General features: G+C 37.5%; 1 protein-coding gene and 1 long non-coding RNA gene across 2 annotated transcripts in view; one reads left to right on the forward strand and one right to left on the reverse strand.

Moving 5' to 3' along the window:
* The first annotated feature begins 4,542 nt into the window (after positions 1 to 4,542).
* The window catches only part of LOC105473377 (tetraspanin 8), an 82,913-nt gene continuing 62,612 nt past the window's right edge, over positions 4,543 to 24,843 (forward strand). Inside the window, exon 1 of the mRNA XM_071071441.1 lies at positions 4,543 to 4,634. The gene's annotated coding sequence lies outside the window, so the exon portion shown is untranslated. The remainder of the gene's footprint in view (positions 4,635 to 24,843) is intronic.
* LOC139356703 (uncharacterized) lies at positions 10,687 to 23,601 on the reverse strand. Its single transcript, XR_011609036.1, has 3 exons — positions 23,134 to 23,601; positions 17,305 to 17,464; positions 10,687 to 10,807 (listed from the first exon to the last, which is right to left on the reverse strand). It is a non-coding gene; the product is annotated as an uncharacterized lncRNA (long non-coding RNA).

The raw sequence follows: 24,843 nt of genomic DNA on the forward strand, positions 1-24,843 counted from the left end.
TGTCTACGTATTAAGCTAGGTTGCATTCATCTGCAAGGACTCAAATATAGAAGTACAGTGCCCTTCTCAGGCCATATTTAGTTCTGTTTAACAATTCCCCTTTTTTGGTCATTTTCTCAGTTTTGAGAGATTCACAAAAACTTCAGTTATTGATGTCACTATCACTTATTTGGTCTTGAAACCCACTGGGAAATAGTAGAACAGTGAGTTTTGCAAAAGGTAGGAACAAGGGCTGAGTAGAGGGTAACATTTTTGCCAGAATGTTCTATTTACAGGAAAAAAACAAAACCAAGTCTGTTCTGGGATCTACGTGTTTCCTTAAAGTCTTAGTTTGATTACATCACATTTAGCCTGAGTAAATCTATTTTAGTTCAGTTTGGCCTATTGGGTCCTAGTGCATGAGCTTAGTTCAAAACAATGGCCTCCTATAATTTTGTTTTAAAAGTTCCTCTTTTTTGGTTGGGGTCTCACTTAGGTGAAAGTGTGACCAAAATTTAGGGCCTTAGCACCACTCTCTGTTGCCATCATTTTGAGTTTCCAGTCTCAGCATATCATTCATAGGTTATGGTGCCCTCATGGCCACATATTTCTTTCAGCTCTTGTCATTCCAGTTGAAGAGAGACCATTTGACATTTTACAGATGGCTACATGCAAACATTTAAAACCTTTGAGAGAATATAGCACACCAGGGAGACTATTACTAGACTCTTGGGTTTGAAGTGTGCTCCTTAGCCAGAGTCCCCATAAAGCAAACCACCTAAAGTTAAATAGATTAAAGAATGAGCTGGATGAAGAGTCTACTTGCTTGACTAAGTGGTCTTTTCATTAATCCCCCACAACTGAATTTTTATAATCTACATTTGACATATTTCTCCATAAGCCACAAGTGCCAGCAACTGCACAAGTATTTTTCTTTTTAGCCAACTCTATTATTAGCATAACTTTCACAAGATAATTTAAAGTCCATTGTGTAATGATAGCCTTTACAGTAGAATCTGCTATAGAGTCTATTGTGAGTGATGCATTTCTAATTATTACCTCTTTTATTTTAAAGCATGGAAAAAGGACCTAATAAATGGTGTCCTTCTAGAAGAGTAAAGGGCTTCTTGCGATGTTCTCTTTAACCTATGATGTAGGTTAAGAGGAGTTTTGACTGATTATGGGGCAATGTATATACCACTAAAGTTTCTCACCTACCTGGGGCCTTCATCTTTTATCTATCAAAGTATAAGGTTATTTATGTATAAGGCTGGCTGAAAAATCCTTCACAAATAAAAATATACCCTATAAGTGCACAGAATAGACCCCCTTTTCATTTCTATTATTCACAGAGGCATAAATAAGGAAAAATATTCGAAGATAAGAGTCTCATGATAGTAGAAGTCTTGATTCATGACCTTGGGAACAGCTGTTCACATCAAGTATTCCATCTTCTTCTGGGTGGAAACTTTCCTGGTTCGTTTTACCTTAAGGGTTCCACTGGGTGTACAATTCCAAGAGTGTGGAGGGGCCCTTCTCAGCTGTTTGGTTATGAATCCAAAGTACAGGTTCCAAAGTTTTGTTGCAGTGTGGATGGCAAGGACAGTCTTTCTCTGATGTTCTCAGAATATTCAATCTTCAGGTTCTAGATTGTGAAGGAGTTGATTGTCCTCAGTGAACCATAAAAAGCTTTATTTACCTGGTGAAAATATACTGTGACATAATGATTAACTGTTATTTAAAAAACATGCATTGAAATATCTTTATAAATGTTTAAATGACCCATCAGATAGCCAAATATACCTGAAGGTTTGATTGTGTTCCCAGGAATATGGAACCAAACATTGGTTTTAAACTATTTTCACAATTTTTAAGTCACCATATCAACATATTCAATTTAGATCATTTAATTTTTTTTTCCATGATGAATTGTGGAATGCAGAACCTTTAATAACACAAGTTTTAAGGACTCAGGAAGGACAAGGAGGGTGCCCTGGTTCTCCATGGGTACATACTTAATGCTGGACTTATATCCTCTTGAATACCAGTTGTTTCTCCAATTTAGGTGCATAGCGCTGATAACTAGTGGGTCATTATAGGTAAGTTGACTTAGACCATGGAGTTCAAATTGTATATGTAAACAATTTCAGTATAGGCTAGTTTAAAATGAAAATCTGGCAAAGTATTTTCTTGATATTTAATTAATTTTTTTGTTCTACTTGGGTTAACAGTTTTATACAAGGAAATTTGGTTATTTCTATAGTGTACAATAACTTAACATAATAACTATAATCATGACTGATAGCATATACTCAGACATATTATGATTTTAGAAATCCCATACAATTTTAGAACATATATTAATATCATTCACTAAAATATAGCCTGAAGATTAAACATTATTTTTATTTTGACAATATTTCCCATGTAACTTAACATGTTAAATAATGCTGTTTACCTCCCTTTTGGATGCTTACCTGTCTTTTGGATGCCCTCTGTAGCATTCCAAAGTTAAAGGGTCAAAAAAGACCATTTTGAAGCTGAAATTGGATTTTGGGGAGCCTATTAAATATGTTAAAGATTTAAAACACTTGATATTATGAACTAGAATTCCATGTCACCATAAGTCATTCATTGAGTCAAAATGATGAGTCAGAAATGTTTAAAAAGGCAAAAACCTTTACTCGTTGATAAAAGGAAGACTTAGCTTTCCAAACCATCTGTCTTTTGTCTTTCCATCATTTTTTCCCTTTTGTAGTATATTTAAAAGGCAAACAAAATCTTTCATTATCTTATCTACATGAAAATCTTGTTAAAGAGAGAAAGCCAAATTTCACCCTTGCATTAGCAGACTATTAATGTCAATCCCAATTTTTAATAAAACCTCATAGACAAATCTACCCAATATTAATCAGTTTTATCATATGGCAAGATTTTTATAAACCTTTTATAACCCTTTATAAATTTTTGTTAAAGAGCAGATTAGTGCTTTAAGAAAGCTCTGTTGTGCTTTTATTTTGATGTTCAATTTACAGTAAAACCAAATAATACCCTTCTAAATTTAGTCAATATTTTCACACATAGAATTTCTTTTACAAGGTTAATTTTTACAAACCTTCCACATCTTGTTTTAACCTTCAGCTTTATTTAATTTAACACAATCATTTAACCCTTTAAACTAGGCAAAAATGTACATTCTCATGCCTTCTTATAATCTCTTACAAAAATCACATTTCATTCTCCTCACACATCTTGCATGCAAACCTATTTTTTCAGTAGTCCCAATTACATGTTATAATGATAATGCTTAGTAACTTTCACTCTTGGTGCATAAATGTTCTTTTATAAATCCTTTTATAAATGGGCTTACGTTGACCATCTATGACGTGTTTGAACTTTCTGACTTGTCCTAAACATCTCTCTTTTAAACAACCAGTCATTTTCCTTTAGCCTTAGGACAAGAATTTACCATACAAGATCCTTCCTTATATACAATCTCTTTTCTTTTATGCCTTCTTTGCATAGCTAAGAGGCATGGTTAATTTCACATGTTCCCAGGGCTTATTTAGAATTTAATGCCTCCAAAATAAATTGAACAATTTTCAAAAGTCAAAGAAACAGTTTAATACCTTAAAGCATTTAGCAAGCTTAACATCTGACCTGCATAATTTAAACCAAATATTTACACTTTTGAAGACATTTTAATTTTACCAATAATCTTTTAAACTGTATTTCCCAAAGATTACTAAAGTTACAAGAAGTAAATAAAAGTCATTATACTTTTTACATTTCTGACAAAATATTTGACTTAAGCACTTATTATTATTAAACCAATTAGTTAAAACTCTTTCACATATAAACATTACATACACAATACATATATAAATTTACCTAGACAGAAGAAGATTACTACAGTAGTTGTAAAATTTTTCATTTGCCAGTTTTTAATTTTCTTAATTGGATTATTGGCTTTTGGATAGAGTCCTTGGAAAAACAGCTCCAGGAAAGGGTCTCTGGTGCCTCCTGTTTTTTCCAAGGAGTCTCAGGTTGTTCGAGCCTGAATATCCACTTTTAATTAAGCTGACTTTTAACCATAGCTCTCTTTAATAAAGTCCTTTTAAACATTCTTATTGCTTGACTTTACCCAGGCCAAATGGTCAACATTTCTGGATTTTCAGCTTTATTGAAAGTAACCTCACAGGTGCTTTGAGACAGGAAAATTCAAGACAGTTTGTGGAGAGGAACATAATTTTAAAATGGCAAAGGTCATGAAATACCAATTAGAAAGACTCATCCCCTAAGCTAGGGATTGAAACCCAAACCCAGGCCACCATTGTGAAAAGAGAAAGCACCACCACATGGTTACAAGGTCAAGCTCTCAAGGACATAACTGACCAGTTTGTTAGGCTGTCTTGAACAGCAGGCTTATGTGGTTCTAGGCACACATTTTATCTCAAGGTACCCACCCCTCTTTGTGACAGAACAATATAGAAAGCCACACAAAGCACACCAGATTCACTATAGCTTAAGACCAGACTCAGTTTTTTTTTTTTTTGTATTAATCCAAACTGTACAGAACAGATAAACAGTGATTTTTATCATTCATTTAACTGGTTTGCACAGAGAGAGAGATATGGAGGCCAGAAGTCTGACTGGTAAGAAATTATTACCCTTTTGCCAGCATGCCAGGCTTCTGGGTTTTACTTCCCTGAGCAGCCCTAGTGACCTGACTTGCTGCACCATCCCCTGGGGGACCAAGCCATATCATAAAACAAAATTATCTTTTTTCATTCTGGCCAGAGAAAAATTCATGTGATAAGACACAGACATTTGCCACTCTGTTTAGCACCCAATATCAAATGGCAAGGCTTAAATTTACCCTCAGATGGGCCCTGCCATCTTTAATCCAACCTCTGTCTAGGAGTTTCAACATGTGGTCTCTAGGCAATATGGTTGCCCCGAGTAATGACAAAAAAAAGATAGAAAAAAAAAGCACTACCTGTTGCAGGGTGGGGAAGTGAAGACCTCAGGGAGGCCAGAGAAAGATCCACCCATTGCAGCAACACTGAAAAGTTCAAGTGGCTGCTTGTTGGTTGTGATGGGATCTTTTCCAGCAGTACCATCAGCTCTCAAGTTTCCCCTTTTAGGAAGGAAAGAGCTCCCCATGTCCAGTGATCCTGTACGTGCCTAATCCTGTAACCCTTAGCCATCAGCAAAGAGTGTAAGGCATATTAATCCAGAGAGAATAACAGTTAACATCCCATAGGGCCAAACCTGTTCTTAGCCAAAAGGGACTTTATCGAGAGCCCTCATTTTTAAATGTACTTCAGTGCATTGTAGTTCATTCAGAATGTTCCACTATAAGTTATCTTTAGTAAGCTTTTACCATTTCTACAAGACTTTGCTGTATCCTAGACCTAATGTATAGACCAGAAGGAACTCAGTTTTCAAGAGATTAAGGATTCCATTTTACCTAAAATATTGGCTTTACTCTTAGGTTCTCCTAATTAACTTAGCCAATAATTTTTCCTACTTGGGCATGCAAGAAAAATGAAACAGAGGGGTAGGACACAAAAATCCCTGTGAATTTTCAAAAGCCAAATTTTATAACTCCTGCAATGTTACTGCTTACTAGCAGTTCCTTTCTGACCCAGTCAGATGTAAGAGGTCTCTAACTGGATCCAAACCAGTTAATTCCCAGATCAAATCGATTCCTGGACCCAGCCTAGTTGCTGTGACAACTTCCAAGCCCAGTTTGGATCAGAAATTTGCTCAAAGAAACTCGAATAGCTCAAAACACAAATATGTGGCTCTGAAATCCAAGAGAGCACTTAACTCATGATCCCCAGCTATTCTGAGACATCAATGGACACAAGTGGGTCCTGCAGGCACCTTGCTTGTTCACTCAGTGCTCCTGGGGGTCACTAGAAGCTCTCCTTCAGATCCTGCTTCTGACACCATCTGATAAAAGAAAAACTTTAGCCAAATTAAATTTAAAGGAATTTTATTGAGCAATGAACAATTGGTGAATTGGCAACTCCCATAATCACAGCAGATTCACAGAGACTCCAGTGCAGCCACATGGTGGAAGATGATTTATAGACAAAAAAAGGGAAATGATGTACAGAAATTGGAAGTGAGCTACAGAATGGCTGGATTGGTTATAGCTCGGTGTTTGCCTTATTTCTACACAATTTGAACACTCAGCAGTGTATGAATGGTTAAAGTACAGCTGCTCAGATTGGCCAAGACTCAGCTATTGTTACAGGCACATACTCCTAAGTTAGGTTTTCAATTTTGTCTACCTATTAAAAGCTAGGTTGCAGTTCATCCACAAGGACTCAAATATAGAAATGCAGAGTCCTTCTCAGGTCATATTTAGTTTGCTTTAACAGGCCAATGCCACGAAGAGTTTTTTCCTAGGTTGTCTTCTAGATTCTTATGTTTTTAGGTCATAGATTTAAGTCTACAATCCATCTTCAATTGATTTTCTTAATATGGTAAAATACAGGAATCCAGTTTCATTTTTCTACATGTGGCTATCCAGTTTCCCAGAACCATTTATTAAATAGAGTATCCCTTCCCCAATTTATATTTTATATGCTTCATTGATGATCAGTTGGTTGTAAGTATTTGGCTTTATTTCTCGTTCTCTGTTCTGTTCCATTGGTCTATGTGTCTATACCAGTACAAAGCTGTTTTGGTAATTGTAGTCTTGTGATATAATTTGAAGTCAGGTAATGTGATGCCTCCAGATTTGTTCTTTTTGCTTAGGATTATTTTGGTTATTTGGGCTCTTCTTTGATTCCATATGAATTTCATGGTTGTTTTTTTCTAATTCTCTGAAAAATGATGTTGCTGTTTTGACAGGAATTCCATTGAATCTACAGTTTGCTTTGTCTAGTACAGTCATTTGCATGGTATTGTTCTTTCTACTCCATAAGCAGTGTTTCGTAGTTCTCCTTGTAGCAATCTTTCATTTCCTTGGTTAAGTATATTGCTTGGTATTAATATTTTTTGCAGCTTCTATAAAATCATATTGATATTATTTCAATTTTTAAAATTTATTAAGACTTGTTTTGTGTCCTATTGTATACTCTATCTTGGAGAATGTTTTATATACTGATGAGAGGATTGTATATTTTGCAGTTCTTGGGTAGAATGTTCTGTAAATATCTGTTACGTCTGTTTATTCTAGACTGAAGTTTAAGTTCATTGTTTCTTTGCTGACTTTCTGCCTAGATAATCTTCCTAGTGCTGTCAGTGAATGTTGAAGTCCCCTACTATTATTGTGTTGCTGTCTATATCTTTTCTCAGGTCTAGTGGTAATTTGGGAGCTCTAGAATTAGATGCATATATATTTTGGATTGTAATATCTTCTTGTTGCGTGAATCATTCTATCGTTATATTCTGTCATTATATAATGTAATAATCTTTGCCTTTTTTTTTTTTTTTTTTTTACTATTATTGCTTTAAAGTAAGCTACTCCTCCTTGCTTTGCTTTCTATTTGGATGAAATATCTTTTTCCTCTCCTTTACCTTGAATCTATAAGAATCCTTGCATGTTAGGTGAGTCTCTTGAAGACAGCAGATATTTCGCTTGTGATTTTTTAATCCATTTTACCAATCTGTATCTATTAAGTGGAGCATTTAGACCACATATGTTCAACATTAATATTGAGATTCAAGGTACTGTGCCAGTCATTTTGTTGATTGTTACCTAGCTACTTTGTTTTTTGTTTTGTTTTGTTTCATTTTGTTTTTGTTTTCTAGGCCATGTGGGTCTGATGCTTTCAAGAGGTTCCATTCTGGTGAATATTGACCTTTTGTTTCAAGATTTAGAACTCCTCTCAGCATTTCTTGTAGAAGTCATCTGGTAGTGACAAATTTCCTCAACATTTTCTAGTCTGAGAAAGATCTTATTTCTTCATTTATAAAACTTAGTTTTGCTAGATACAAAATTTTGGGCTTACAGTAATTCAGTTTAAGGAGGCTAAAGATAGGACCCAAAGCCCTTCGGCCTTGTAAGGTTTCTGCTGAGAATTCTGCTGTTAGTCTGATAAGTTTTCCTTTATAAGTTACATGATGCTTTTGTCTCACTGCTCTTAGAACTCTTTCTTTCATGTTGATTTTAGATAGCCTGATGAATATATACCTTGGTGATATCCTTTTAGCAATTTATCTCCCAGGAGTTCTTTGAGCTTCTTCTGTTTGGATATCTAAATCTCTAACGAGGCCAGTAATGTGACCTGTCCTCAAGTCTCCTAGCAGTGGGTAATAGCACCAGCTGTGATGGGGTGGCAGGGGAGTAACATAGACTTTGCAAAATTCCTTGGTTATAAATAGCCTTAATGTGTTTGCTTTCTCAAATGCCAGGTATAGTAGCAATGAACTGGTTCTATGGACAGACTCAGGACCTCCTGGTTATCTCCCACACATGTAGCAAGACAGTTCTTACTCCAGCAGCATTCTGCCAGCAGCAGCTAGCTAGGTTCCAGGCAGTCTGTGCTCAGAACCCAAAAGTGCCCCATGCCATAAACACTCGCTAGGGAGACAGCAACAACAAAATTTTGTATCCAGCAAAACTAAGTTTTATAAATGAAGAAATAAGATCTTTCTCAGACAAGGAAATATTGAGGAAATTTGTCACTACCAGACGACTTCTACAAGAAATGCTGAGAGGAGTTCTAAATCTTGAAACAAAAGGTCAATATTCACCAGAATGGAACCTCTTGAAAGCATCAGACCCACATGGCCTAGAAAACAAAAACAAAATGAAACAAAACAAAACAAAAAACAAAGTAGCTAGGTAACAATCAACAAAATGACTGGCACAGTACCTTGAATCTCAATATTAATATTGAACATAAATGGTCTAAATGCTCCACTTAATAGATACAGATTGGTAAAATGGATTAAAAAATCACAAGCGAAATATCTGCTGTCTTCAAGAGACTCACCTAACATGCAAGGATTCTTATAGATTCAAGGTAAAGGAGAGGAAAAAGATATTTCATCCAAATAGAAAGCAAAGCAAGGAGGAGTAGCTTACTTTAAAGCAATAATAGTTAAAAAAAAAAAGGCAAAGATTATTACATTATATAATGATAGAATATAATGACAGAATGATTCACACAACAAGAAGATATTACAATCCAAAATATATATGCATCTAATTCTAGAGCTCCCAAATTACCACTAGACCTGAGAAAAGAGATAGACAGCAATACAATAATAGGTTCCAGGCAGTCTGTGCTCAGAACCCAAAAGTGCCCCATGCCATAAACACTCACTAGGGAGACAGTAACTGGGACTTTCAGGCCAGGTGCCTCTTGGTCTGCCACCCAGCTTTTGCATTTGTGGCTGTAGCACACTTCTCACTCACCCTTCAGTTCTGGCCAAGGAAGTTTCTCCCCACTCAAGATAATATTGTGAATCTCAATTGAGAGCTTCTTTCAACCTCTGACTACCGCCTGTGCTACCTGGCCAACTTCTGGGAGATTCCCTATGAGGTAGGATCAGGAATGGCTTCCCTCTATCCTCACTAGCAACTGGGAGTACATGCAAAGCATGTCCTAATGCCACTCCTCATATACTCCCCACTGCTCACCAAATCAGCTCCTGTGCTGGACAGGAGGTTAAGGCCTTCCCTATGGCCTGGATTGATAGGTTCTCTGATGAGAATGTATATCCCAGAGGCAGTTTATTCCCATGTCATACTCTTGGGACTCAGTTTTTTGACTGGCTCATGGTGTAGGATGCAGCCCACTGCTGCTTTCAAAGCATGTGTGGTTTCTTTCAGCTGTTTTCCTGTTAAGTTCCTGTGTTGCTTCTTGGAAAAAAGTTCACAGTGTGAATCTCTCCATACTATTTTGTCTTTCCAAGTGGGAGAGGTATGCTAACAATGCCTTCAATCTGCTGTCTTGGGCGTTAAAAAATATATATATATGTATATAAAAACCTTAACATAGGTATGCATGTATAAGAATAAACATAGCATAATTAGGGTTTGGTACTATCCATGGTATCAGGCATACACCTGGGATCTTCAGATGTATCTCTTAAGGGTAAGGGGGGATTACTATTTTACCTAAATTTGTTTAGCTATCCTTGATTTTTTCTGAAAACATGCTCATTCAATGTTTTCTTTGCTTCTGTATGCCATCCACTTCCTTTTCATAAAGCATCTTTTCCTTATTCTTCTTCTCTTTGGCTTAAGTTGGCAAGAATCTGATTTTGTTGTCTACATCCAAACTACTCTAATACAAAATCATCTCATGATCCAAAGTAACCTTGTCTAGTTCGTCTCATTTGCTGGATCCCATCTTCTCTTTTAGTTTCCTAAAATGTGACATGCTTTCTCATGGCCTACGACAATAAAATCTTTCGCTCTCTCATCTGCCTAATGAATTCTTATTCCTTCAATCTTTCTTCACACCTCTTTGGCGAGGACTTCCCTGGACTCTTTCCATCCACGGTTATAGGCTCTAATCCTATTGCATCCTTTACATAGCAATATTGAGACAACTTTTATTATATGTCCAAAACCATTAAGCATTTTACATACATTGACTAATTTAATTCTTCCTATGGCTTTACAAGGATAAGTACAGTTATTACCCCCTTCATTTTGTAGCTGATGAAACAGGAACATACAGGTTTAGTAACAACATGAAACCCAGCTAATAAATGGCACACCTAGAACCAAGGTTTTGAACCACTGAGTTGCACTGTCTCTCAGAGATCCCTTTTAAATTTGTTTACATGTCTGTCTTCACCTCTAGGCTTTCCTTTCTTCAGCTTTGTAATTCCAGAACACAGCAGGAGCCTGGCATATAGGAAAAGTAAATAAATGAGAGAATGAACCCAATTTCCCTTGGCTATTGCACTTAATCTCTTATTTTGTGGATGTAATTACAGTTGACCTTTGAACAAAGAGGGGATTAGGGACACTGTTACCTCATGCAGTCAAAAATTTGCATGTATCTTTTGATTTCCCAAAAACTTAACCACTAATAGCCTACTGTTGACTGGAAGCCTTACCGTTACATACATAAACAATAGAGTAACACATGTTCTGTATGTTACGTGTATTATATACTATATTCTTACAATAAAGTAAGATAAAGAGAAGAAAATGTTAAGGAAAGTATTTATAATAATACATTTATAGTAATGTACTGTATTTATCAATTGTGAATTTATGCTATCTATTTACAAGATGAATTATCTGTCTGAAATGGAGGGCGACTGCAGCTGCAGACCTCACTCTATGGTACATATCAAGAAATTCAGCTTTTTCTTGTAATGCCATGACTCTTTTCCACTTCTTGGGAACACTTCCAGCATCACTAGTGGTGCTACATATGGGAACCATGGTGTTGTTATTCAAGATTTAAGATACTGTATAAATGATGAAAAATATGTGAGAACTGCAAGAGATCACTTTTTACTGCAATATACAGTTTACTGGAGAGATGCACTGCTCAGGGTCACTCCTCATTTGAAGCCAATGCTTGCAACACTTGAGTTCACCCCAGTAGCAATGGGAGGTGGCTATGAAATGAATACAGTTGTGCAATATGTACTACAGTTAATTTTCTACAACTGTGAGTTAATACTGCATCTTTACATTTGTTTACTTTTCTCTAAACTGCAAATGACACACAGACCCTGTGTAAGGTCTGTGTTTGTGTGTAAGTTTTGATAAATTTTAGCTTTCAAAAATTTATATATATTTTATAGTATTTAATGATAAAATAGACATATATTTTATGCATTCACAACATGTCTTTTTCTTAATTTTTCAGTATTTCTAGGCTATACAGTTGTCTGTTTTTTTCAAATTGCCACATATCTCTAAAACATTTTCCGATGTATTTATTGAAAAAAAAATCAGTGAATAGGTGGGCCTCACACCGTTCAAACCTATTTTATTTATGGGTCAACTGTACTTTATTTTCTCATTCTAAGATGCATATTTTAAAAAATATTTCTGAAATTAGAAAATATGTTACAAATGATGTATATTTTTAATTGGGTGGCTCCCTCCCCTTCACCCTGCTATCCTGAAAAGCTGATATTAAAAGTGGCACATTTCACAATTCATGGCCACATCAAATCAAGAAAATACTACGATCATTTTGTTTGCTGCCTTTTGCCAAACCATGGGAATTGAGCTCCTTCTTATTGGCGTTTCTCTTCTGAAACATCATTCTATCTGCCTGACTCACTCTTACTGAGTTGGGTTGCTCCTAATCCTATCAGTGGGCCTTGTAGCTTTTCCCCCAAAAGTCAGGGCTGTGACCATAGGTAGATAATTGTCGGTTATGATGATACGTTAATATGGCCTTAAAAGAGAAGTAGACAGGTTCAGATGGCAGTGAAAATCAGTCGAGAGACTGCGCTAACTTGCAGCAGGGCCTGGGTATTGGTTGGTGAGGAGTCCTGCACATAACAAAAAGGGCCTTGCTTTAACCTCCTCCTCCATCTGACTTACGATGTGAATACAGAATATTTCAGTTGTATTGCCTTATTTCCCTCTTCCATCACAGCTTATGTACCCTTGAATATGAGCTACTTCTTGAGAATATACTCAAGAAGGCCAATCATTCTTCTCCCTGCCAATTCCAGGACTGAATAATAGGATCAATCAGGCTTTCATCACCTGCCCATCCCCTTCCTCTCAACCGTGGCCTGTATCAGAATGACAACTGCCTATTGGAGGTTCTATTCTGAAATGTCTCTGGGTTTTGTTCTGACTTTTTCTGTCATGGAGAAATAGAACCTCTAAGTGCCGACCTTAGTCTTTGCCTCCTGCTTCTCTTTCTAGTCCTTCCTCTGTACTAGTTTAGACTAATTACTATGGTGAATCCAATTCAATCTATGCACTTACTTGCTTATAGCAGCTGTGCTCCCGCTCATTACTTTCCAGATGAAGTCCTTTGCACATAAGCACATATTCACAATCTGATTTCTGTTGGGACTTTAGGAAAAGATTATCTCCTGTTTTCTCTCAATGTTAGAATGTCATGGATATTAAGTTACCCTCCTGAATTAATGCAAGCTTTCCAAGGAAAAACAAAAACAAAAAAACAAAAAGAGTGGCTTTTTGGTTTTTGCTTTTGAAACAAGGATGCCAAAATGCACTGTGACACCACTGTAGTTAATATGTGGTTTGTAATTTTCCCCAGTTGGATTCTTCCTGGTCAGCCAGAGTCCCCTTTTAATTGCTGTGAACAAATGTCTAACCAGAGAGAGCTTCTCTAGAGATGACTTTTTTTTTCTTCTTTGCAGAGAATTCGTCATTTGCAAGAAAGACAAACAAAACTCCTTTATTCTGTAGAAAATATTTAATTAGTTTACCTCCTATAACTGTGAGAAAGTAGGAAGTGTTTTCTTGATGGGAGCATGTAATTAGTTCTTTTATGTGTTGACAATTTCAAACTATAATCTAGGAAAGCTTCCTTTAGCCTAAGGGAGAAAGTGGGCTCAAGAGGCATCTTGGTGTCATGTGGTGAAGGAAAGAATCAGTCCCATGGGAAGTGGCTGTACAGGTCACCAGAAAGTGAGTGTCTGTGATCTGGGAGAGCTAGGACCTTCTGCTTCTGCTACTACCACAGGGCAAGTTAGGATGAAGGGTTCATCAAGCAGTGAAACCCTAGGGAGGTAACTTTCACTGTCCCTTGAGTCTCACATCCAAAGAAGTCTAACAGAGCTCTGGACTTCATCTGGAAAGTAATGAGAGGGAGCACAGCTGCTGTAAGCTAGTGAGTGCATAGATTGAATTGGATTCACCATAGTGCCACTTTGATCAATTGCCACCTTGACCGAAACTTAGGTTTTTATTTTTGTTTCTGTTTTTGAGAGACAGGGTCTCACTCTGTTGCCCAGGCTGGAATGCAGTGCTTTAATCATGGCCCACTAAAACCTCAAACTCCTGAGCTCCAGCTATCTTATCACCAAAGCCTCCAGAGTAGCTGGGATTACAGGCATGCGCCACTGCCCCTGGCTAATTTTTAAACTTTTTGTAGAGATAGGATCTCACTATGTTTCCCAGGCTGGTTTTGAACTCTTGGCCTCAAGTGATCTTCCTGCCTCGGCCTCCCAAATTGCTGCGATTACAGGTGTGAGCCACTGCACCTGGTATCCGAATATTAGCTTTCATGTTTCAATTTTATTAGTCATCTTTAGCAAAAAGATATTTTAAGTCTTAAGTGATGACTTGAATAAAACATATTACAAGTCCACCTTACCACTCCCCAGCCCTGAAAAACAATAACTAAAGTGACAGCTTCTTTAAGGACAATCTGCTTTCATTATTTAGTATAAACTGGAGCTTACACTTCCGAAATCTGAGTCTGTCATAGTATATTAGGTTTGGGTTTTTAAGAATTATTTCAGTTTCCTCTTGGCCTGTAGCTACCCATTGTCTTAAATGGAACTTTAGATCCTTTATAGAAGGTAGATTTAAGTGCAGTTTCCAGGTATAGGGACTTCTTCAATGAGCTACATCCTATATGACATAGTGAGAATGGGATGGTACAACCTCCATCCAAAGCTAAGGTGAGACATGGAAGAGGGAGGACTCCTACAGAACTAACTAAAGGAACATATCTATGATGGTACTATGACTAAGAAAACACAACTCAATAAACTGAGTTGTTTTTCTCTGCCTTCGGATTTTAAGAGAAAGAGGCAAAAGGTGTCTTTATTTATGCTATAAATAGTGTAACTTTATAACAGAGAGTTATTTAAAATTCAAAAGCCAAGCAAATAACTTTATAGGTGTATATTATATGTGTATCCCCTAACCTTGAAGGCCAAACACACACACACACACACACACACACAAACACACACACGCTGTGGCACATGGTAATACTTAATAATTATTTCTTAAGTGAATAAATCTTGCTTTCTTTATATACTGGGCTGACTCCCCTATACCTTCTAAATCTTTTAGCATCATTATGCTTTTAGTATGTACTTATTATTAATGTCCAGCATGTCAAAGTTAATCATAATGGCTAACACGTACTTACTTGGGGTTATTATTGGTACCAAGCTATATATATATGTGGATATATAAATATTTCTACATAATAACCCTAAGGGTCTAAGAGTTAGGTACTACTATTATTTTGGTTTTAAAGATAAGACTGAGGCATAAAAAGTGTTTTTTTTTAATACTTGCAAGGTCAAATAGTTATAGTAAATGACAGTATTCAAATATAGACAGAATCATTGCTAGGTCCTCAGTTACAAAAAAAAAAAAAAAAAAAAAATCCCTGAATTTGTTTCTCTAGGCCTGCTTACTTGAAGTAGGGGAAAGAGGATTGCTAAATAACCTCTGTTAACCCAAAAGCCGGTGACTATGAGTTCTAGTCCTACTTTCAAGGCTTTCCTATAGAACATACAGTCTCTTAAGAAGAACTGACATTGATTGGAAGCCTTCTCTGTGCTAGACACTGTCCTAAGCAGTCATACAGACAGCATGTCATGGAATGCTCGCAACCACTTATGGGTAAGAATTCCTACCCTTGTTTTGCAGATGAGGAAACTTAGGTTTTGGAAGTGGACATCAGTTGCCCAGGGTCTCACTGTTGTTAGACCACTGAGCTGGGACTCATATCTGGGCCCATCTGACTAAAGTTTATTTCATACCTGGTGTTACCCTAAATTTTTAGGAATTTCCAATTGATCTGTCTTTCCACTGTTAGTGGCAACATGGTAATTGTTGTGTATTTTAATGAGTTGAATGTTCCACAGAGAATGTGTTAAGCTTTATTCTTACTACAAAATATTAGTGAAGCAAATAGTAGGAATTCCTGCCAAACTCAGATTGGGATTATTCCTCTTATGTATTTTCCTTATTATACAAGATGGATGAACCATTACAACTATTATATTAGTATTAAATAACCAAGGTATTCTGGTTATAAATGTAGAAAAGTCATCTGTTAGGCACTCAGCTAAGTATATCATCATACTGCAGGTTTCATTATGGGTTGCTTTGAATGAAAATGTATACTGCAGAAATTATTAATTAACTTTGGTTTTCTTACTAGAGTACAATTGACTTTATTTGATGTTAGCTGTTATGAATGAACACAGAAAGAATGCCTTAGCCATGTTTATCTGTTTGTAAGCATAGTGAAGGTAAAGGCTCTGTTTGCCAAACACTTTGAATTCCGCAGGAGCCCAGTAAATACTGTAGAATGAATGGTAGGAATCCAGTTAGCTTAAACTCTGAAACTGACAAAGCTTAGGTGCTTGCTTCCCATTTTTGACCTTCTTTCTCCTCCCTGAATGACTAATCACCTTCCACCTCTACCTGCTGTTCCTGTTTGCTCCAAGCACCAAGTAAAATAACCTGGTCAAAACTAACATTGGCCACTTACAGAGTTAATTCTTTGAGAAGTATTTGCAATTTCCAAAGGGTATTAGAGACAAGATAGTGTTCATGTTAGAATGTTACTATTGGCTGTAGTCAGGGAGCCCCCAAAACCTGTCAAGCCAGTTTGGAAAGAGGTGACTGTTGATGTATTAGATAAGCTCTGTAAGATGAGAGAATGATGTGCTTCATTTGTAGACGGTGTGGCATTGCCTTGATTACGTCTGGGCTCCTGCCTTTATCTTTCCTCCAATTTCATGGTGGTTCTGTGTATCAGAGCACATGCCACCTGGTTTAGAACTCAATGCACTCCACTGCTTGTCTCTCTCCCTCAGTAACACAGGGGAGATTTCCTTTCTCATGTATTCACTTCATGCAGTGTCCCCGATCCACAGTCATCATGCATTACAAAGGGTAATCAGTGCTGAGAACAATTAATAATCAATCAATATAACCCAAGCAGAAATCTCAACAGGTTGCACATAAATAATCTCTATAATTTCTTAATATTCATCTAAGGATTGGCAAACTAAGGCCCTTGGGCTAAATCAAGGATAATACTTGCTTTTGTATGCCCAATGGCTAAGAATAGTTTTTATATTTTTTAAAGTTGGAAAATATAAAAAGAAGCAGAATATTTCATGACATGTGAAAAGTATATGAAATTCAAATATCAGTGACCACAAGTAAAGTTTTAGTGGAACACTTTATTCATTGCTTATTAATTTATGTATTGCTTATTCATTTATATATTGTCTATAGCTGCTTTTGTACTACAGTGCCTATGTTGAGTTGCTGTGACAAAGACCTGCAAAGCCTGAAGTATTTGTTATCTGGACTTTTACAGAAAAGGTTTGCTTAACCCTGCTTTAGTCACTCATCTGATATCAACCAGGAGAGCTGCTTGGAAATCACTGTTAAACACATACATGCCATTTTCTCGATGTAGACACTTGTTTTCCCAGGAAGGTCTGCCAGCTTGATTAATTGCATCAGTAGATATACATACTGGACAATCTGGCTCACGTTTGCCTGTGCTGCTGCCAAGCTGTCTATGTTGCTTAGTAATGATTGTGTGTCACCAGTGACCTTAAGGAAATAATGGATTAGAAATAGAAAGAAATGTAATTGGAAGTTGATAACATTATTAGTTCTATAATATAATTTTTCTGCCCTTTATACAGTTTAGTAACTGAGTTTAGAAACCATTATAAAGAATGAAAGACAGAATAAAGCAAGACAGACAGATATAATTCCCATCCATTAGCAAAATGTAAACAAATGAAAACCCAGAGAAATTAAACAAGTTTCCTACTGAGACGTGACAATGTGCCAGCAGCCCTTGCTGGCTCTCAGTGCCTCCTTGGCCTCAGCATCCTCTCTGGTGGTGCTTGAGGAGCCCTTCAACCCGCCACTGCACTGTGGGAGCCCCTCTCTGGGCTTGCGGAGGCTGGAGCCAGCTACCTCTGCTTGCAGGGAGGTGTGGATGGCGAGGTGTGGGTGGCAACCAGGGGGCTGCATGCCGCACTCGCAGACCAGCACAAGTTCCGGGTGGGCACAGGCTCCCCCGGACCCCGCATTTGGAGGGCCAGGGCGATACTGGCCGGGAGCAGTGAGGGGCTTATCACCCGGGCCAGCAGCTGGGGAGGGTGTGCTGGCTCCCCCAGCACTGCTGGGCCACCCACCCTGCACTCAAAGTTTCGCTGGGCCTCAGCTGCCTCCCCGTGGGGCAGGGCTGCAGACCTGCAGCCTGCCATGCCTGAGCCCCAGGTGGCCTCCGGAGCCTCCCTGACGGGCGCTGCCCCAGCTCTGCTGTGCCCGGTCCCATAGACCACCCAAAGGCTGAGGAGCAGCTCCGCCCCCACAGCCCCAAGGTGGGATCCACTAGGGGAAGCCAGCTGGGCTCCTGAGTCTGGTGGGAACTTGGAGAACTTTCATGTCTAGCTGGAGAATTGTAAATGCACCAATCAGCACTCTGTATCTAACTAATCTAGTGGGGACTTGGAGAACTTTTATGTCTAGCTAGAGGATCGTAAATGCACCAATCAGCACTCTGTGTCTACCTAAAGGTTTGTAAATGCACCAATCAGTGCTCTGTGTCTAGCTCAAGGTTTGTAAACGCACCAATCAGTGCTCTGTATCTAGCTAATCTAGTGGGGACTTGGAGAACTTTTGTGTCTAGTTAAGGGATTGTAAATGCACCAATCAGCACTCTGTGTCTAGCTCAAGGTTTGTAAATGCACCAATCAGCACTGTGTCAAAATGGACCCATCAGCTCTCTGTAAAATGGGCCAATCAGCTCTCTGTAAAATGGACCAATCAGCAGGATATAGATGGGGTCAGATAAGGGAATAAAAACAGGCTGTCCAAGCCAGCAGTGGCAACCTGGTTCGGGTCCCTTTCCACAGTGTGGAAGCTTTGTTCTTTCGCTCTTTACAGTCAGTGTTGCTGCTGCTCACTCCACGCCTGGTTTATGAGCTGTAACACTCACTGTGAAGGTCTGCAGCTTCACTCCTGAAGTTAGTGAGACCACGAACCCACCAGAAGGAAGAAACTCTGGACACGTCTGAACATCAGAAGGAACAAACTCCGGATACACCATCTTTAAAAACTGTAACACTCACCGCAAGGGTCCACGGCTTCATTCTTGAAGTCAGCGAGACCAAGAACTTACCAATTCCGGGCATACTATCATATAGTTACTGAATGGCAAAACTAGGCCTAGACACCGGGTATCCCAACACCTTATTTCATTATTTTGCTTCTTGGTAATGAAACTGCCATGCATATGATGTGTGAAGAATAGTCTTACAGATTTCGGACAGGGGCTCTTTTTACTCATTTTCCTGGAAAAGCTATGTAAGGGCATTTAACTAATTAAATTGGATCTAATTTATTCCCTTTTTTCATCAATAGGCAGTAAAATTAACAGGATCTTGGAGGAACTTTTTTCATCTCTTTCACTTGGGAGGACAGGATTATTATTAGATGAAGCTTGGAATGAATATTGAATGCATCTATTGTCCCTAGATTTCCGTTCACAATTAGTGGACCCCAAATGCATACATTTCTGTTCTATAGAATTTTTTTTCCAGAGAAAGGACCCTTTTACAACATAAGATGTGCTAAGGTGGTAACATACCTCTGATCAAGGGTGTCACGTGTATATAGCTTGCTACCAGTGGTTTGGCGGTGTGTGTTAGAGTTAATGGCTTTTGACACTGAAGTTTTTGCATTGCTAGATTTTTATAACCATATTTTTTAGAGGTGATGAATTTCTACTCTTCTTAACATGTTACCCCAACGAAGAGGCATGTGTTTGCAAAGTTGCATTTTAGGCAACTCTAAAGAAACTATATTGTTTTAGAGAACAATGTGAAGTTTATGTCTTTAGTAATTCTTTGTATATGGAAAGTCACAGGAATAAAGAGTACCAGATGTGTGAAATTAAAGATAATTAAGGGATTAATTCTGTACATCCAAACTGTGTGTAAATTTAGTGTTGGCATTTCCTTTAATTGATTTCCAGGATTCAGTCTTGGCAGTTCTACTTCATTGATGGTAATTCTATGTGCAATGTATGGAGGAGCATCTGATTAGTCTATTAAAGCAGAGTGCATTTATATTATAGCTTAAATGTGTTATTTAATTATTCTTTGACTATTGTCCATACATCTTTGTTTCTTGCAGAAAAAAGGTTTGTTGAATTGTTACCAGTTTGAAACGTAGTGTAGTGAAGTCAATTATTAAAATGATGGCAGCAAGGGGTCAGGGAATGGGGTGCTTTATCCCTTCCAGCTTGGGGAGTATGTACTTCTTGGCCAGATAATGTTATGATTGGTAACATCTATAAGATTCATCACCATAGTTTATATACTAAAGCCAGGGGAGAAAAATATTAATAGGTACTTCCTGCCTCTGACTTGACTCCTGTCCCAGAGTAACTGATTTATGCAAATGACAATATAACTATTATATTGATGGATCATGCCAAAAAAGGAAAAAAATGATCAGGGTAAACAATTACAAAAAGTTCTTTTCCTTTCCTCTGTCCCTCTTCTTCCCTCCCCTCCCCTTCCCTCCCTCCCTCCCTCCCTTCCTTTCTTCCTTCTTTACTTTCTCCCTCCCTTCCCTCCCTCCCTCCCTTCCCTCCCTCCCTCCCTCCTCCCTCCCTCCCTCCCTCCCTCCTTCCTTCCTTCCTTCCCTCCTTCCTTCCTTCCTTCCTTCATAATTAGTAGCTTATTTGTTCTTCCTATAAAAAGTATACTGATGTTGTTTATCCAAACTTCTACTCACCTGGGGGAAACAACAATTAGTTATGGAGACAGGTAGCTAAGCAGAGTTTTGCAAATATGGTTAATCAAGTTTAGAGTGGAAACAGAACAAGACAGAATTCTCAGTAGTATCAATGTGAGGGGAGAGAACTGCATTGCAGCTGTTCTCACTAAGCTCATTGAAGAAAATTTAAATGAAACAACTGTTTGCTTTTGATGAAACAGTAACACATGATGCAGCATGAAATGGAAGAAGAGTGCAAGTCTCAAAGTCAGGAAAGTGATGAGATTTTTAAATTTGTGTATTTCCCTTGGGTGTAACGGTCTCATATTTGTGATGTTTTGCATAATTACAAATGTGGAACTATTTTGTATTTTAAAGTCTGCTGTGGGTTTAGCTGGCATCTGTGTGCAAATTTGTTCTTATTTATTTTCTAACAAAATAAACTTAGACAATTTCTAGAATCTTCCTTGTAGGAAGAAAAAGTCTGTAAAGAAGGCAGAACTCTCTGAAGATGGTGCAAATAGCATGCACACACATAGTCTATTTTTGATGTCCTTAATACATCTGGGTTCCTTAAAAGGAAAATTTGACTTTATATGATTTTTGAAAGAAATGAATAACAACGAATAGGTGTAGAACAGAGAATTTTTAGGGCACCGAAACTATATGATATTATAATGGTGAATACATGTGCGTATACATTTGTCCAAATTCATAGAATGTACAATACTAAGAGTGAACCCTAATGTAGACTATTGTCTTTGGGTGGCAATGATATATCAGTGTAGGTTCGTCAATTGTAACAAACATACCACTTCAGTCGGGGAGGTTATGCATGTATGCGGGGAGGAAGTATATGGGACATCAGTACTTCTCAATTTTACTGTGAACTTAAAATTGCTCTAAAAAAACAAGATATTTAAAGAAACAGAAATAAATTATCACTTTCTGACTCTGGAGGACATGGTTTATTATTAAAATAGCCCTGTGTTATGCCAATCCTTCTGTTTGCTACAGCTGAAATAAACAAAGGTCCTTTCAGTGGCCAAAAAATAAGATGCAAGGAAAGTAAAAGTCATGATTAAACAGTTCAGGTGGTGGAAATTTCTCAGGAAACTTTTTGGAGGAATGCCGACAGGCAGTTTTCACACTGATTCTACTTTAAAAACATCTCAAGTTTAGGATAATTTTATCAGCCGAATTTTCCATACAACATATTGCTTCCTGGTTCATCGTGAGAAGAAGACTGTCCTTTGAATATTGCAAGGCAAGGGGAACTCATGATTAGCATGACTGCTTTAGCAGGAAATAAATGAAGTCGTTCAGGGAAATGCCTTTGTCTTTTAAAAGGACCAAGCACATCTGTTTGCAGCATCCATATGGGATTGTTAAACCTTGAGTTGTACAACACAAGCCCTATGAAGGAATAATTGTTGCATGATCTTATATTTATGTGCAAGGAACATCCTTGGACTGTTCCTGTATCATAAAAAATAATTAGCTGGGCTTAAAAAACTCTCAATTGCTATATTTAAACCACATGGGGATTAGAATGCATTTTTTTGTGTGTTATGGTGTAATCTTACAAATATAGGATTTCCTAGACATATATTACTATAACACAATTATATATACAAAAATATCATGCATATGTATCATATATATTATATATCTCCCATATTCCTAAATGGCTGCTGTCAAAAAGATGCTTTTTAAAATTAATAAAAACATTTACATATCTCCCTCACCTTTGGGTCATATACTGAAAAGCAACTGAGAGGGAGAATACATCCATACATACTGTTATTCCCAGCTACAGAGCTTACAGCTTAGTTAAAAAGATGATTCTACTGTTGCATTTTTTTCACCCACTCTCAGGCCTGGCACTGTCAAGCTGTTCAAAGAAGGGCATGTCCCTTAACCCCTCTGAATCTCAATTTCCTTTTCCATAAAATGGGGATAATAATGTATAACTCATTAATGGTGTTGTCAGATATGATAAGATAATATAGTTCCTGGCATGTGAACTCACACCCACACTCATATTCAAACTGTAAAGTATTCAGGAAGGATGTCAACAGTAAAAGCATAAAGTATAGACCAAGAAAGACCTGTGACAAGACCAGGAAGGAAGAGAAGTAGGGGACTCAAAAGCAAGTGAGTTATAATTTGCTTCCTGTTACTACACCCTCATTTGGCAGAATATCCCTTTCAGTAATTTCTGGTGAAAGGCTGCAAAGAGAGTGTATGTGTGTAAATATTTTGACTCCTTGTATGTCTATCATTGTCATGTGCAGTCTATATCACCATGTACAATCTATCATCACAATAAATTGTCGTGTGGTTGTATATTGAATTCTGAGTTAGGGGGCACTTTCCCATAGAATTTTGAATGTCATTGTTACAGTGTTGTTAGGAAATTCAGGTCAGCAACATGGCAAAATAGGAGGTCCCCAGCTCATGTTCTCCCACCCACTTACCTGGAAGCCATTCATGGACAAATATGCCATTGTGAAAACTTTGAAATTCAGGTGGGAGGTTGCAAAACCCAAGTTAAGCCCAAGACCAAGGAGAGCCACTTTGAGAAGGCAGGCCTGGACTACAGTGGCAGGCTTCCTGAACATGGTCCTTGCTACAGACCAAAAGTGACACCAACTTATGGACTAGCTCCAGCTACATATGGCCATGGTACTAAATTCAGCCCCATTTACCAAGGAACCTAGGAGGAGCCACATCTATCTGTACTGGGAACCAGCTTTTTGTTTCATTTATCTTTTGTATCTTTTTTGTTTCAATTTCATGTAGTTATACTCTGATCTTGGTTATTTCATTTCTTCTGCTGGGTTTGAGTTTGTTTCATTCTTGTTTTTCTAGTTCCTTGAGTTGTGACCTTAGATTGTCCATTTGTGCTCTTTCAGACTGTTTGGTAAAGGCATTTCAGGCTATGAACTTTCCTGTTATCACCACCTTTGCCATATCCCAGAGGTTTTGATAGGTTGTGTTATTGCTCAGTTCAAAGGATTTTTAAATTTCCATCTTGATTTCATTGTTGACCCAGTGATCATTCAGGAGGAGGTTATTTAATTTTCATTTGTTTTCGTGGTTTTGAAGGTTAATTTTGGAGTTGATTTCCAATTTTATTCCACTGTGGTCTGAGCAAGCACTTGATATAATTTCAATTTTCCTAAATTTATTGACACTTGTTTTGTGGCCTATCATACGGTCTATCTTGGAGAAGGTTCCATGTGCTGATGAATAGAATGCATATTCTGCAGTTGTTGGGTTAATATTTTGTAAATATCTGTTGAGTCCACTTGTTTTAGGGTATAGTTTAAATTCATGGTTTGTTGTTGTTGTTGTTGTTGTTGACTTTCTGTCTTGATGACCTGTCTAGTGATGTCAGTGGAGTATTGAAGTACCCCACTATTATTGTGTTGCTGTTTATCTCATTTCTTAGGTCTAATAGTAATTGTTTTATAAATTTTGAAGTTCCGGTGTTAGGTGCATATATATTTAGGATTGTGATATTTTGCTGTTTGACAAGACCTTTTATCATTATATCATGTCCCTCTTTGTTTGAACTGCTATTGCTTTAAACTTTGTTTTGTCTGATATAAGAATAGCTACTTCTGCTTGCTTCTGGTGTCCATTTGCGTGGAATCTCCTTTTCCACCCCTTTACCTTCAGTTTATGTGAGTCCTTATGTTAGGTGAGCCTCTTGAAGGCAGCAGATAACTTGGTTGGTGAATTCTTACCCATTCTGCAATTCTGTATCTTTTAAGTGGAGCATTAACACCATTTACATTCCACATTACTATTGAGATGTGAAGTACTATTCCATTAATGCATATGATTTTTTGCCTGTATAACTTTTTTTAATTACATTTTTGTTTTATAGGTTCTGTGAGATTTATTCTTTAAAGAGGTTTTGTTTTGATGTGTTTCCAGGATTTGTTTCAAGATTTAGAACTCCTTTTAGCAGTTCATATCATGCTGGGTTGGTAGTGGCAAATTCTCTCAGCATGTGTTTAAAGGAAAGAAAGACTATATCTTTCCTTCATTTATGGAGCTTATTTCACTGGATACAAAATTCTTGACTGATAATTGTTTTGTTTAAAGAGGCTGAAGATAGACCCCCAATCCCTTCTTGATTGTAGGTTTTCTGCTGAGAAATCTGCTGTTAATCTGAT

The sequence above is a fragment of the Macaca nemestrina genome, chromosome 10 (genome assembly GCF_043159975.1).
Source record: "Macaca nemestrina isolate mMacNem1 chromosome 10, mMacNem.hap1, whole genome shotgun sequence".
Lineage (NCBI taxonomy): Eukaryota > Metazoa > Chordata > Mammalia > Primates > Cercopithecidae > Macaca > Macaca nemestrina.